This window comes from Garra rufa, chromosome 6, assembly GCF_049309525.1.
Source record: "Garra rufa chromosome 6, GarRuf1.0, whole genome shotgun sequence".
NCBI classification, from domain to species: domain Eukaryota; kingdom Metazoa; phylum Chordata; class Actinopteri; order Cypriniformes; family Cyprinidae; genus Garra; species Garra rufa.
The window spans coordinates 15381242-15392746 of record NC_133366.1 but is presented as its reverse complement, the minus strand read 5'-3'; positions in this window follow the sequence as shown (position 1 = coordinate 15392746).

Below are 11505 nucleotides of genomic sequence, written 5' to 3'. Positions count from 1 at the left end.
ATATAGATTCTTATTTTTTGTCCGTTCTATTATTTATAAATATTATAGTAGATATATTTAAGTAAAGGATAATGTGGTCCATCTTCAAAATTTTATTAACAGTTACTCCAATCAACACCGCAACATCACCTGCCCGCTACCCACTGTGGCCGAGGTTAAGCTAAATAAAGGATTGGTGGAATGAGCTGTCAATCATGGCTATTTCTCTAGTCTATTCTCCTATTGGTCGAACATCTGTCAGTCACATGAGATCTGCTGACGTTAGAACATTGCACTATGATTCATTTTTAACGAGCCCGTCATATAATCGGAAACCCGATGCTAATTATAAACTGGTTTCAAACGTGCATTTACTGTAATAAGAGAGTTTATGATTATTCACACCAGCATTTTTATTAAATTACGGTCAAGTGGGCGGGACCTGGGCGGGGTTTTCTCTTGTAGGCGTCGACCGCAGCTCTCCTTGAGGAAGCTCGCCCTGACGACTCATATTTTCCTCTAAATGAGCATCCACATACAATATACCCAATATGGTTCCGTATTCATTTCCCGACCTACCGTAGTGGTCCAGCGGCTTCGTACAAAAAGAGGATTGCCGATATCCGCCGGTTTTGTGACCGACCATCTTTAATATGGCAAGATCGCTGGAGCAGCTTGAGTAATGAGACCGAAATTCAGGTGGGCATTGCTCTATGCATTTTCCATCACTGACAGTGTGTGGTCGCTGGTCTATTATGTGTGTACCCATCCATTTGCGTACAACATTTATTTTACAATGTTAATCAGGATGATGTGACAGAGAGGCAGTCTAGGACAAAGCGGGGAAATTCCAGCGCATCGCACTCATGCTCCCATCTCTCTGGACCAGCGACGGTGATTTGCCTGCCTGCCCATCTGCTAGTTGCCATGGGAAAAAAAATCACCATCCACACCATTATTATTTTACACGGAAACAGATGTGATTATGACCTATTTTTAGGCACCATAATATAAAGTGCGTTTAAATACTACTGTGCTTTAAATTCAACGTAGCCTTTCTATTGCAAAGGCTTTTGCATGGAATGTCACAACGCTGTACAATCAAAACAACCATATCACTAAATTCCCCTCCGCGAAATCAAATATAATAGCTTATTAATAACGGATTCATAACACCTAGAGTAAGAATATAGTAAGGCATCCCCCTGGTGGTGCATTTGCATGAGGGTTTGCTGAGTCCAGACTACAGGCTTTATTGTAGTAGCCTATAAGAGTCGAGAATGCATCATACACGTTGAAACAACGGCTGTTACTAATTTAGGCCTTTTTGGTCTTCTAGCTTCTTGAAAGACCTGAATGGCCTGTTTTGGCTTCTATATCGCGATATTAAAGCTTAAACATGCATCAGACTGTCATGGCTGTTGTGGACATTTTCCCTTTTTGTCATTTGTCATATTGTTGACATATTGGAGCAACCAAAGGAAAATATGTTTTGGTGAGCTGTTTCATTTTGGTTTGTCGTGAGTTAAAGAGATTAATTATGTGGCTCTTTTCCGCGCTTACTAATGATTAAGGGCAGTCTGATTACATGTTTTGGTTGGGAGGAGAGTTTGTTTGACTCTGTATTTAATGAATAGACTGTGGTTGTGCTACCAGCTAAGAAAAAAGGTGTGTGGTATCATATGCTGACGTTGTATTTATTTGCTTTTGTCTGAAAGAAGTGGATATGGTGATTATTCTTTGAAATGGCTGGTGTTCATTGGGAGCTTTATTGCTTAAAGGGACAGTTCACTCAAATATTATAATCCTGTCTTCATTTACGTACTCTTATGTCATTTTCAAACCTGTATGACTTCTGTGGAATATATATTGAAGAATATTGGTAGCCAAACAGTTCCTATTGACTTCAATTATGTGGAATGCAGTGGATGTCAAAAAGGAACTGAAACCGTTTGGTTGCCAAAATTCTTCAAAATATCATCTTTTATGTTCCACAAAAAAAAGAAAGTCATACAGTTTTGGAACGACTTGAGGGAGAGTAACTAATGACGGCATTTTTATTTTTGGATGGACTATCCCTTTAACACTTTCATGTATCCCTTTGTATTGGAATGTGATGTCATAACCAATTCCAGACATTACCAAGGTCAGTGTGAGCAAAACGTCTTAAACACTGTAACATCAGCCAGGCCTGATGAGGTAATAGTGACTTCATCATTATTGGGCCTAATATACCAAAAAGGGCTCTGTTGAAATAGCAGTTCACTTCCTGATCATTTACTCACCCCATGTCATCCAAGATGTTCATGTCTTTCTTTCTTTAGTCGAAAAGAAATTAGGGTTTTTGAGGAAAACATTCCAGGATTTTTCTTCATATAGTGGTAACTTCTATTGTGGCCAACGGGTTGAAGGTCCAAATTGAAGTTTCAATGCAGCTAGGGTTCTACACAGTCCCGGGGTCTTATCTAGCGAAACAATAGGTAATTTTCTAAGAACAGTACAAATTTATAAACTGTATAACCACAAATGCTCATTTTGCACTAGCTGGACCTCATGCCGGAAGTACTTACCTAGTGTTTACAAAGCGAACGTTCAAAAAAAAAAAAAAAGCCCTTTACAAAAATGGTAAAACAACGATTTCTGACGATTTTGAAGATGGAGGAGAAAATGAGATACTAACCACACGTGACTTTTCCAATGTGATTAAGCAATGCGTGAATAACATGCGCATTGCAGAGCTAGTGCAAGACGAGTATTTGTGGTTAAAAAGTATATAAATTTTAATTAAAAAAAAAACAGATTGTTTTGCTAAATAAGACCTTTATTTCTTGGCTGGGATCGTGTAGAGCCCTTTAAAGCTGCATTGAAACTGCAATTTGGACGTTCAACCCATTGGCCACCATTGAAGTCCATTATATGGAGAAAATTCCTGGAATGTTTTCCTCAATAAACACAATTTCTTTGCGACTGAAGAAAGAAAGACGTGAACATCTTGGATGACATGGGGGTGAGTAAATTAACAGGAAATTTTTATTCTGGAAGTTAGGGCTGGGCGGTATGACGGTATATATCATTACCGCGGAATGAAATGTGTACCGTAAAATAATTTTTTATTCCGTGTATACCGCGAAATGTAAATAAGTGGGCGTGGCCAACTCACGTGCAGCACGCGTGAGACTGGTCAAACTGTTGAATGCAAGACTGAAGGATACGCTGGGAGGTTGTAAAAACATGGAAAAGGAGAAACGAACAGACGAGGAGGGCTCAAAAGAAAATGAGCAGGAGTAGCAGTGTTCCCCTACCATTATCTTAGGGGGGAGGCCCGCCCCCCTTGAACGGCAAGTTCATTTTATTTTCGATATAGTGCCAGATCACAATAGAAGTCATTTAAGGTTATCTTTCCTACAGAACAGGTCTATACATTGTTCTTTTATTAAACAAACTAAATTGCCTTATGCTATTTATCTTATTTACATGAAGGCATTTTATTTCTGTCTCTACATGGTCGCGTGTTTACAATGTCTCCTCCACGAAAACACGGACTGGATCGCGGACTCATTCATAAAAACTGAATTTACTATAGCGAGGAATGCCATGTAATTCGTCGATTTTTGGATTAATAAATCAAAAGTTGGTCTGTCACTTAATTCAAATCGCGATATGGACTAGTGTCTGTGAAAACTGAAATGCAAAAAGACCATTTTAATATGAATCCTGCATGTTCCGTTTGCCTCTGTGTGTATGAATGGCGGAGACGCGGTTTTTACTACACGCATACTGAAGCACGCGTGACGCTCACGCTAATTTTTGGCGTTTGCATCTCACATGAACAGATACTCAATCTCCAAAACTGCTGTGAGTGTCACTTTTACAGTTTAATTTGAGAAAACTAGCATCATGTCATACTGTACACACAGAAACTTCACGGCAACCTGTCAAAATAAAAGTACGGTTTAACATGAAAAAACAATATTAGTCTTGTATTACTTTTGTACAGTATAATGTAGGTGTTTATATATTCCTATTTAAATAATTGACATAAAACAATATATATGATAAAAATATATATATTACAACAAGATTAACCACTTAATTGTAGAAAAAATACTACAATTATTATTTAAACGTTTTAAACTGAATATAATTTTTCTTCCATGTATTGATTTTAACAGTAAACCTCTGTTTGTTTGCCAAAAATTAAAAGGGTTTATTTTTCATTTGATTAAAAATAAATAAATGTTTATGCTTTCATTTGATTATCAGAAAAATTAAAACACATAAGAATTTCTAAAAAAAAAAAAAAAAGCAAAAGATTATAGAGCCCTATTGTTCAAAATGTTAAAATAGAGAGTTTTGGACTTATTTTTTCACTGAAATAAATGTTTTCATTATTTCACAAAGTAGGCTAAAGTACCGGGAAAAAAGTAATGTTGGCTAAGCCCTTTTGTACATTTTCTGGAATAACTACCGTGAAAGATATCGTTACCGTGAAATAAAATTTCTCATACCGTGAAATGAAATTTTGGTCATACCGCCCAGCCCTACTGGAAGTGAACTTCTCCTTTAATGTTTCTAATCTCATCACATTCAGTCATGAGTTACACAAGTCATGTAAACAACAGCATATATTTTCAGTTCAAAACTGTAAAATTTGTCAGTTTTTTCTATCCTAAAACAATTGTCAGATTAAATGTTTAAATGCTTGTTACCTCACATTCACTTTTAGAACTGAAACCTCACATTGGTATTCATGCGTGGCTTCTGTAAACAGTAAATCCTGCCTTCTTTAGTTTGGCCATCTCAAGCATTTTTACGAAAGATGACAGACACAATTAGGAGTATTTTGGGTGACAATCTGGCTATATCTAATTATGTCTGTTAGGTAAAGCTTTGCTCTTTGTCCATAATATGTGGTAATCCAGGTGACATTTTAACAATTGCTTAAGAGTCAGGCTATTGTGGAGATGGTACAGTCAAGAAAATGACGAGAGATTACCTGGAAGTGGATATGATCTCTCCAGGTTTAAGTATTGACTGGTTAGCATGGTCTGGTAGTTGTACTGCATCATTTTCTGGCAAAAAGTGCCTTTCTCTTTTGGCGACCAGCAGCTTGAGTGATTGCTACACAATTTTCCAGAATTTGGTGCCCATGAGTAAATGCGGCAGATTTCCAATCGCATACACTCTTAAAAATAATGATTCTTCTATGAAGAACCTTGAACATCCATAGAACCTTTCAAATGCAGAAAAGGTTCTTTATATTCGAAAAAGGTTCTTTAGATTTTTAAAATGTTCATCAAAATGGTTTGTTTAGGAACTGTTCACTGAAAGGTTCTTTGGAGAACCAAAAATGTGACCCTGGACCACAAAACCATAAGGGTCAATTTTCTGAAGTTGAGATTTTTACATCATCTGAAAGCTGAGTAAATAAGCTTTTTCTATTGATGTACGGTTTGTTAGAATAGGCCGAGATACAACTATTTGAAAATCTGGAATCTGGGGTTGCAAAAAATCGAAATATTGAAAAAGTCGCCTTTAAAGTTGTCCAAATGAAGTACTTGTAATGTATATTAATCAAAATTTTAAATAAGTTTTGATATATTAATGGTAAAAATTTACAAAATATATTCATGGAACATGATATTTACTTTCTGGCATCAAAGAAAAATAGATCATTTCGACCCAAACAATGCATTTTTGGCTATTGCTACAAATATACCCATGCTACTTATGACTGGTTTTGTGATCCAGTGTCACAAGTGGTTCTTCTATGACATCACTGCAAAAACACCCTTTTGGAACCTTTATTTTTAGGAGTGTACTCCATGGGGTTCTGCACCATTTAAAACATGTTGAAATGTTAACATATTCCTCTGTGTAACTTAAAACTATTTGGATTACTTTGCATTCATATAAATAAACAGTGGATGATTTTATGTTGTAACAACACTTTAGTCTTACTTTCTTTGAAATAGCGTCAGAACAAACGTGATTTATGGGAGTGGCAGATTGGTCATGTGAACTGTGAATGTTAAAGTGATAGGGTTGCTGTTGTGTTTTCATCAGGACAAACAAGCCGTTATGTAGTTCACATGCCCTAGAGAGCCAGAGAGAAAGGCATTATCCGCCCTCTGCAACCTCTTTTACTGGCTGTATCTCTCTTTTCCTTTCTATATCTGTGTTCAAGTCTTCTGGCATTGTCTCACTTTCTCTTGGATTATAGCTGCTGGCTATCTCCACGTCATCATTTCAAACAGCACATGAATGTGAAGGCTGGGCTAGCCCTGCATGTGTTTTCGAACATTTCGTGTGTGTCCGACAGAGATTATTTCTTTGCTTCAGAGCAGCTGGGGCTCCTCGGCCATGACCGTCATAACGGGCCTGTAGTTACGTTTTCCTGTTTCCATCTGAGTCTCTGCTCGGCTGCTGCCGTTTGTTGGGTTTTTCTTAGTCATACTAATTTAAATTCACTGCAGCTGCTCTTAGTTCACAGCAGATGTCTTATTCTTTTTCTGCCCTCTAAATTGTTTATTAACCTCATTTTATTTTCATAGCCTAATGGGTTTTGTTTTTACCTTTTATGATTGTGGTTGTCTTCTTTGTTGTGGTAGATTTTATTTTGCATGTTTTATTCTCCCAAAAAAGATCAGCACAAACCTGCCCGTAGCTCAGGACATTATAGTATTTTCTGTGGTACAAAATTCTGTCATTATTATTAACCCTCATGTAATTTTAAACCTGTAAGAACTTCATCTTTGGAACACAAATTAATATATTTTTTATGAAAAACAAGAGCCTTCTGACCCTGCCTAGACAGCAACACAACTGACATGTTCAAGGGCCAGAAGGACATCGATTTAAAATAGTCAAGTCAAGTCAAGTCACCTTTATTTATATAGCGCTTGTAACAATACAGATTGTGTCAAAGCAACTGCACAGTATTTAAACAGAACAATAGTGTGTAAGTAACGCATTATTGAAGATAATCAATTTTCAGTTAAAGGCAGTTCATCAATGAATTCAGTGATATCATCGTCAGTTTAGTTCAAATAGTATACGATATCGCTGGAAAATGTCCCCAACTAAGCAAGCCAGAGGCGACAGCGGCAAGGAACCAAAACTCCACAGGTGACAGAAATGGAGAAAAAAACCTTGGGAGAAACCAGGCTCAGTCGGGGAACCAGTTCTCCTCTGGCCAGACGAAACCAGCAGTTTGTACCAATGTCCAATTGTAGAGAACTCATCAGGTTCCTGTGGTGTAAATAATTCCTGTGGTTTAAATAATAGTCCATTATTTAAAGTCATTATTTTTGTTTTCTTTTTTTGTTTTCACAAAAAGTATTCTTGTAGCTTCATATAATTATGGTTGTACTCTAATGTCACATGGACTATTTTATTGATGTTCTTACTACCTTTCTGTCTCTTGAACATGGTAATTACATTGCTGTCTATGCAGGGTCAGAAAGCTTTTGGATTTCATCAAAAATATCTTAATTTGTGTCTTAAGGATGAACAAAGGTCTTACAGGTTTGGAACAACATGAGGATGAGTAATTAATGACAGAATTTTCATCTTTGGGTGAACTAACCCTTCAAGCTATTATCTCAAAATATCAAGGATAATTTGATTGATGACCCCTGTAATTGACAGTTAAACTCATTTTTTACACTTTTATACTTTTTTCTTCATGCAATGTCAACAGTCCAACCAAAAAAAATTGGTGTAAACACAGTTTTCACTCTGAAATTGCTTGTAAATTTCGGCTACAAAGAATCGGCAAGTAGCACATTAAATTGAACTTAATGGTAAGACTTAATGGTAAGACTGAAATTGTATTTTCTTGTAAAACATACTTCAATAATCTCAAATAATACAACTTAAAAAAATCATTTTACTGTGCTCTTCTGTAAAATTGGTCTTCCACCTTTATATTTAGGGCCAGTTTTACTAAACGGCAAATTAGTGCGAGAGCACAATTCCAAAACAGCGCCGATAGGAGGACAAATTTCTACCGGTGATTTACAAATAATGTGCAAATTAAAAAACACAGATGCAACGTCTCTACATATCATCCAATGTAATATACCAAGTGCAGCACAAATTAGCATAGTCACAAATGAAGAACGAAGAAATAAAGAAGCCACAGTACATTGAAAAACATTGGTGTAGAAACAGTTTTCACTCAGAAATTGCTTGTAAATTTCAGTTGAGTACAAAGAATCGACAGGTAGCACATTAAACTGGGCATAAAGTTTTGAAAGATTGAAATGGTCTTTTCTTGTTAAACATGCTTCAATAATCTCCAACAATACAACTTTGAAAAATCATTTTTACAGTGCCCTTTGGTCCTCCACCTTTATATTTAGGGCCAGTTTTACTTAACAGGGCAAATTAGTGCGAGGAAATTTTGACCAACGTAATATACCAAGCGCATCGCAAATCAGCATAGTCGCAAATAAAGAATGAAGAAATGAAGCCACAGTACGTTAAAAAAAAAAGACGGAGGCCAAAAAAGTTAAGGTTTGCTAGAGGTTTTGATAGTCCTCCTAGTGACTCTTATGGTGCTTTTCCACTACACAGTACCAGCTCGCCTCGGCTCGACTCGGCTCGGCTCTGTTTGGTTTTCCACTGTGTAAAAGTTGTACCTGTACCGGCTTCCAGGTACTTTTTTTCGTACCACCTCCGGCGAGGTTCCAAGCGAGCTGAGGCGAGCTAAGGCGATACTAAAATGTGACGTGAAAACACAGCAGACTGCTGATTGGTCAGAGAGAATCGTCACTATTCACTTCGTCATCATTGCACGCGCCAGCAATAGTATCCAGAATAACCCCGCCATTTTTAAAAAGTTTGGCCAGAGATTGCGTGACATATCCAATCCATTACATATTATGGCAACTCGGAAGAATACGCCGTGGTCAAACGAGGAGGTGCAGACAGCGGGTGTGTGTCGCGTAGAAGATTACGTCACGGCAGTTTCCTGCAGCGTCGCTATGACAACCAGGTACTATTGTGGAGGTACAGGTACAACTTTTACACAGTGGAAAACCAAACAGAGCCGAGTCGAGCCGAGTCGAGTCGAGCCGAGGCGAGCTGGTACTGTGCAGTGGAAAAGCGCCATTAGTTGAGGGTTCCAAGTCATCTTTTATTTCCTGAGGAAAATAAAAAAAAACATGGTTTGGCAAACAATATGTTCAAATAATGTGTTCTGGCATTCCAAATAAATTAATACATGTTGAAAAAATCCTGTCCCTTCTACCACATGCTCTTCATTCTGTGTGGTGCCTCCTCCTAGCAGCAATAATTGCAGCCATTTCAAGCGCAAACTAGTTTAATACATGCTTTTTGGGGCATTAAATAATGGCGCAAATGGCAGTAATTTGACAAGCACAAATGTTAGTAAAATGCATTGCATGATTCATTTGAATACTCTCCTCAAATTAATTTTGCGTCTGAAAGGGAAACTCCCACAAGTGCATTTTTAATAAGGTCAGTGTCCACGCCTTTCCAGCATTAATTCTTCACTGCACATCTTTAGTAAAACCTGACAGTACAATTTTAATGTTACTGAAACTGGGTTTCAGTGTTTCAGTACAACAATCTGATTAAAAAGCTTGTGGTTTCTGTTCTAAAAGATAGTAAACTGCATTTTTAGCATTTTAGATAACTTGCGACAAGTAGACTACCCGCCCTTGAAAAGCGGTGGCCGTGGTTAAGTAATTGCTGTTGTAAGGTCATTATCTTTACTGGCTGCATATGTTTTCTCATTTTGTGGACTGGTGAGCCAAGCTAGCCCTCATGATCTTTTTAGCCTTACTTGGTAAGCCATTAGTTATGTTTATGCAATATTGTCCCTCCTTGGTTGCCCAAACCACATAACGCAATGAAAGATTTGTGCAACAATAGAACAGAAATGTAATGCAATTCTTCCTCCAGGTATTCCAGTGATCGATCATTTTATGCCTAGATTAACTGGTCATATTGATAGTCATATTTAAGATACTTGATTGTCCACCCAAAATTACCATGTCAGCTCTTCAGTCAAGTCTGAGAGTGAGTCATTAGTTGTCTTTGTGAAGGGCAGTTATGGTGAAGAGGGTGTGTTCTTGTGCGTCTCTACGAGCTCAATGAGCGTGGAATGTCACACAGGGCAGAGGAGATTCATTATGAAGCCAAAGCTATTGTGTGATGTTTGAGTCATACAGAACAAGTTGTCCACGCCTATGATGCATGACGCGATTTGCTCTAAGATGTCTTTGTTTAGAGCTGTATGTGTGTGTTTGTGTATTTAGGTGTGTTTGTGTGTGTGTGTGTGTGTGTGTGTGTGTGTGTGTGTGTGTGTGTGTGTGTGTGTGCACCTGGTATTCATCACGTTGTGGGGACCAAATGTCCCCACAAGGATAGGAATACCAGTAGATTTTGACCTTGTGGGGACATTTCTCAGGTCCCCATGAGGAAACAGGCTTATAAGTCATTCACAATGAGTTTTTTTGAGTAAGAAAAAGTGTGCACAATCTCCTGTGAGGGCTAGGTTTAGGTGTAGGGTAGGTGTAGGGCGATAGAAAGTACGGTTTGTACAGTATAAAAACCATTACGCCTATGGAATGTCCCCATAAAACATGTAAACCCAACATTTTTTTTCTTTGGGCACAAAAAGTATTCTCGTAGCTTTGTAAAATTACGGTTAAACCACTGATGTCACATGGACTATTTGAACAACATCCTTACTTTCTAGGTCTGAAAAAGTTCTCTGCAGGGTCAGAAAGCTCTCGCATTTCATCAAAAGTTGTGTTCTGAAGTTGAGTGATGGTTTTACAAGTTTGGAATGACATGAGGGTGAGTAATTAATGACAGAATTTTTATTTTTGGGTGAACTCATCTCATTAAAGAAAGCCAAAGCCTCACATGATCTGCTGAATATACTCAGTTATCTTGTATTTTTGCACAGTAAATTCAATCATAGGTGACATGATTTCTGCTTTGGCAATTTTCGACATTTTCACTGATGAAAACGAGTTAACTAAATAAAACTTGTTTTGAATGGCAAAAACTGTGACGAAAATCTATTACATTTTCGCCAACGAATAAAAACGAGAAAAATATTTATGGAGGGATGATTTGGGCAGAGATTCATTCAGAACGAATCTTCTGCGTGTTTAGGTGGTTAGATGCGTACACTGTAGCATAGTAAATTGGGTCCTTGAAATCCTTGAAAAAAATGTTGTGAATCTGAAAAAAATTTCAAGGCCCTTGAAAGTTTATGAAAATAAATATACATAGCTACAGGTCCTGGAAAGCGCTTGAATTTATTTTGTGTTATTAAGGTTTTTTTTTTGGAAAAAATTCCATAATATCAGGGCTCGAAATTAACTTTTTTACTTGGTAGCACTGGTGCTCCCAACTTCAAAAAGTTAGGAGCACCAAAAAATTTTCAGGAGCACCTAATTTCTTTTTAGTAATGCGCCGATCTTGATTCTTCATGGTCGATTCTGATTGCAGATGTTTTACAAGCAAATGGGCTAATTCTGA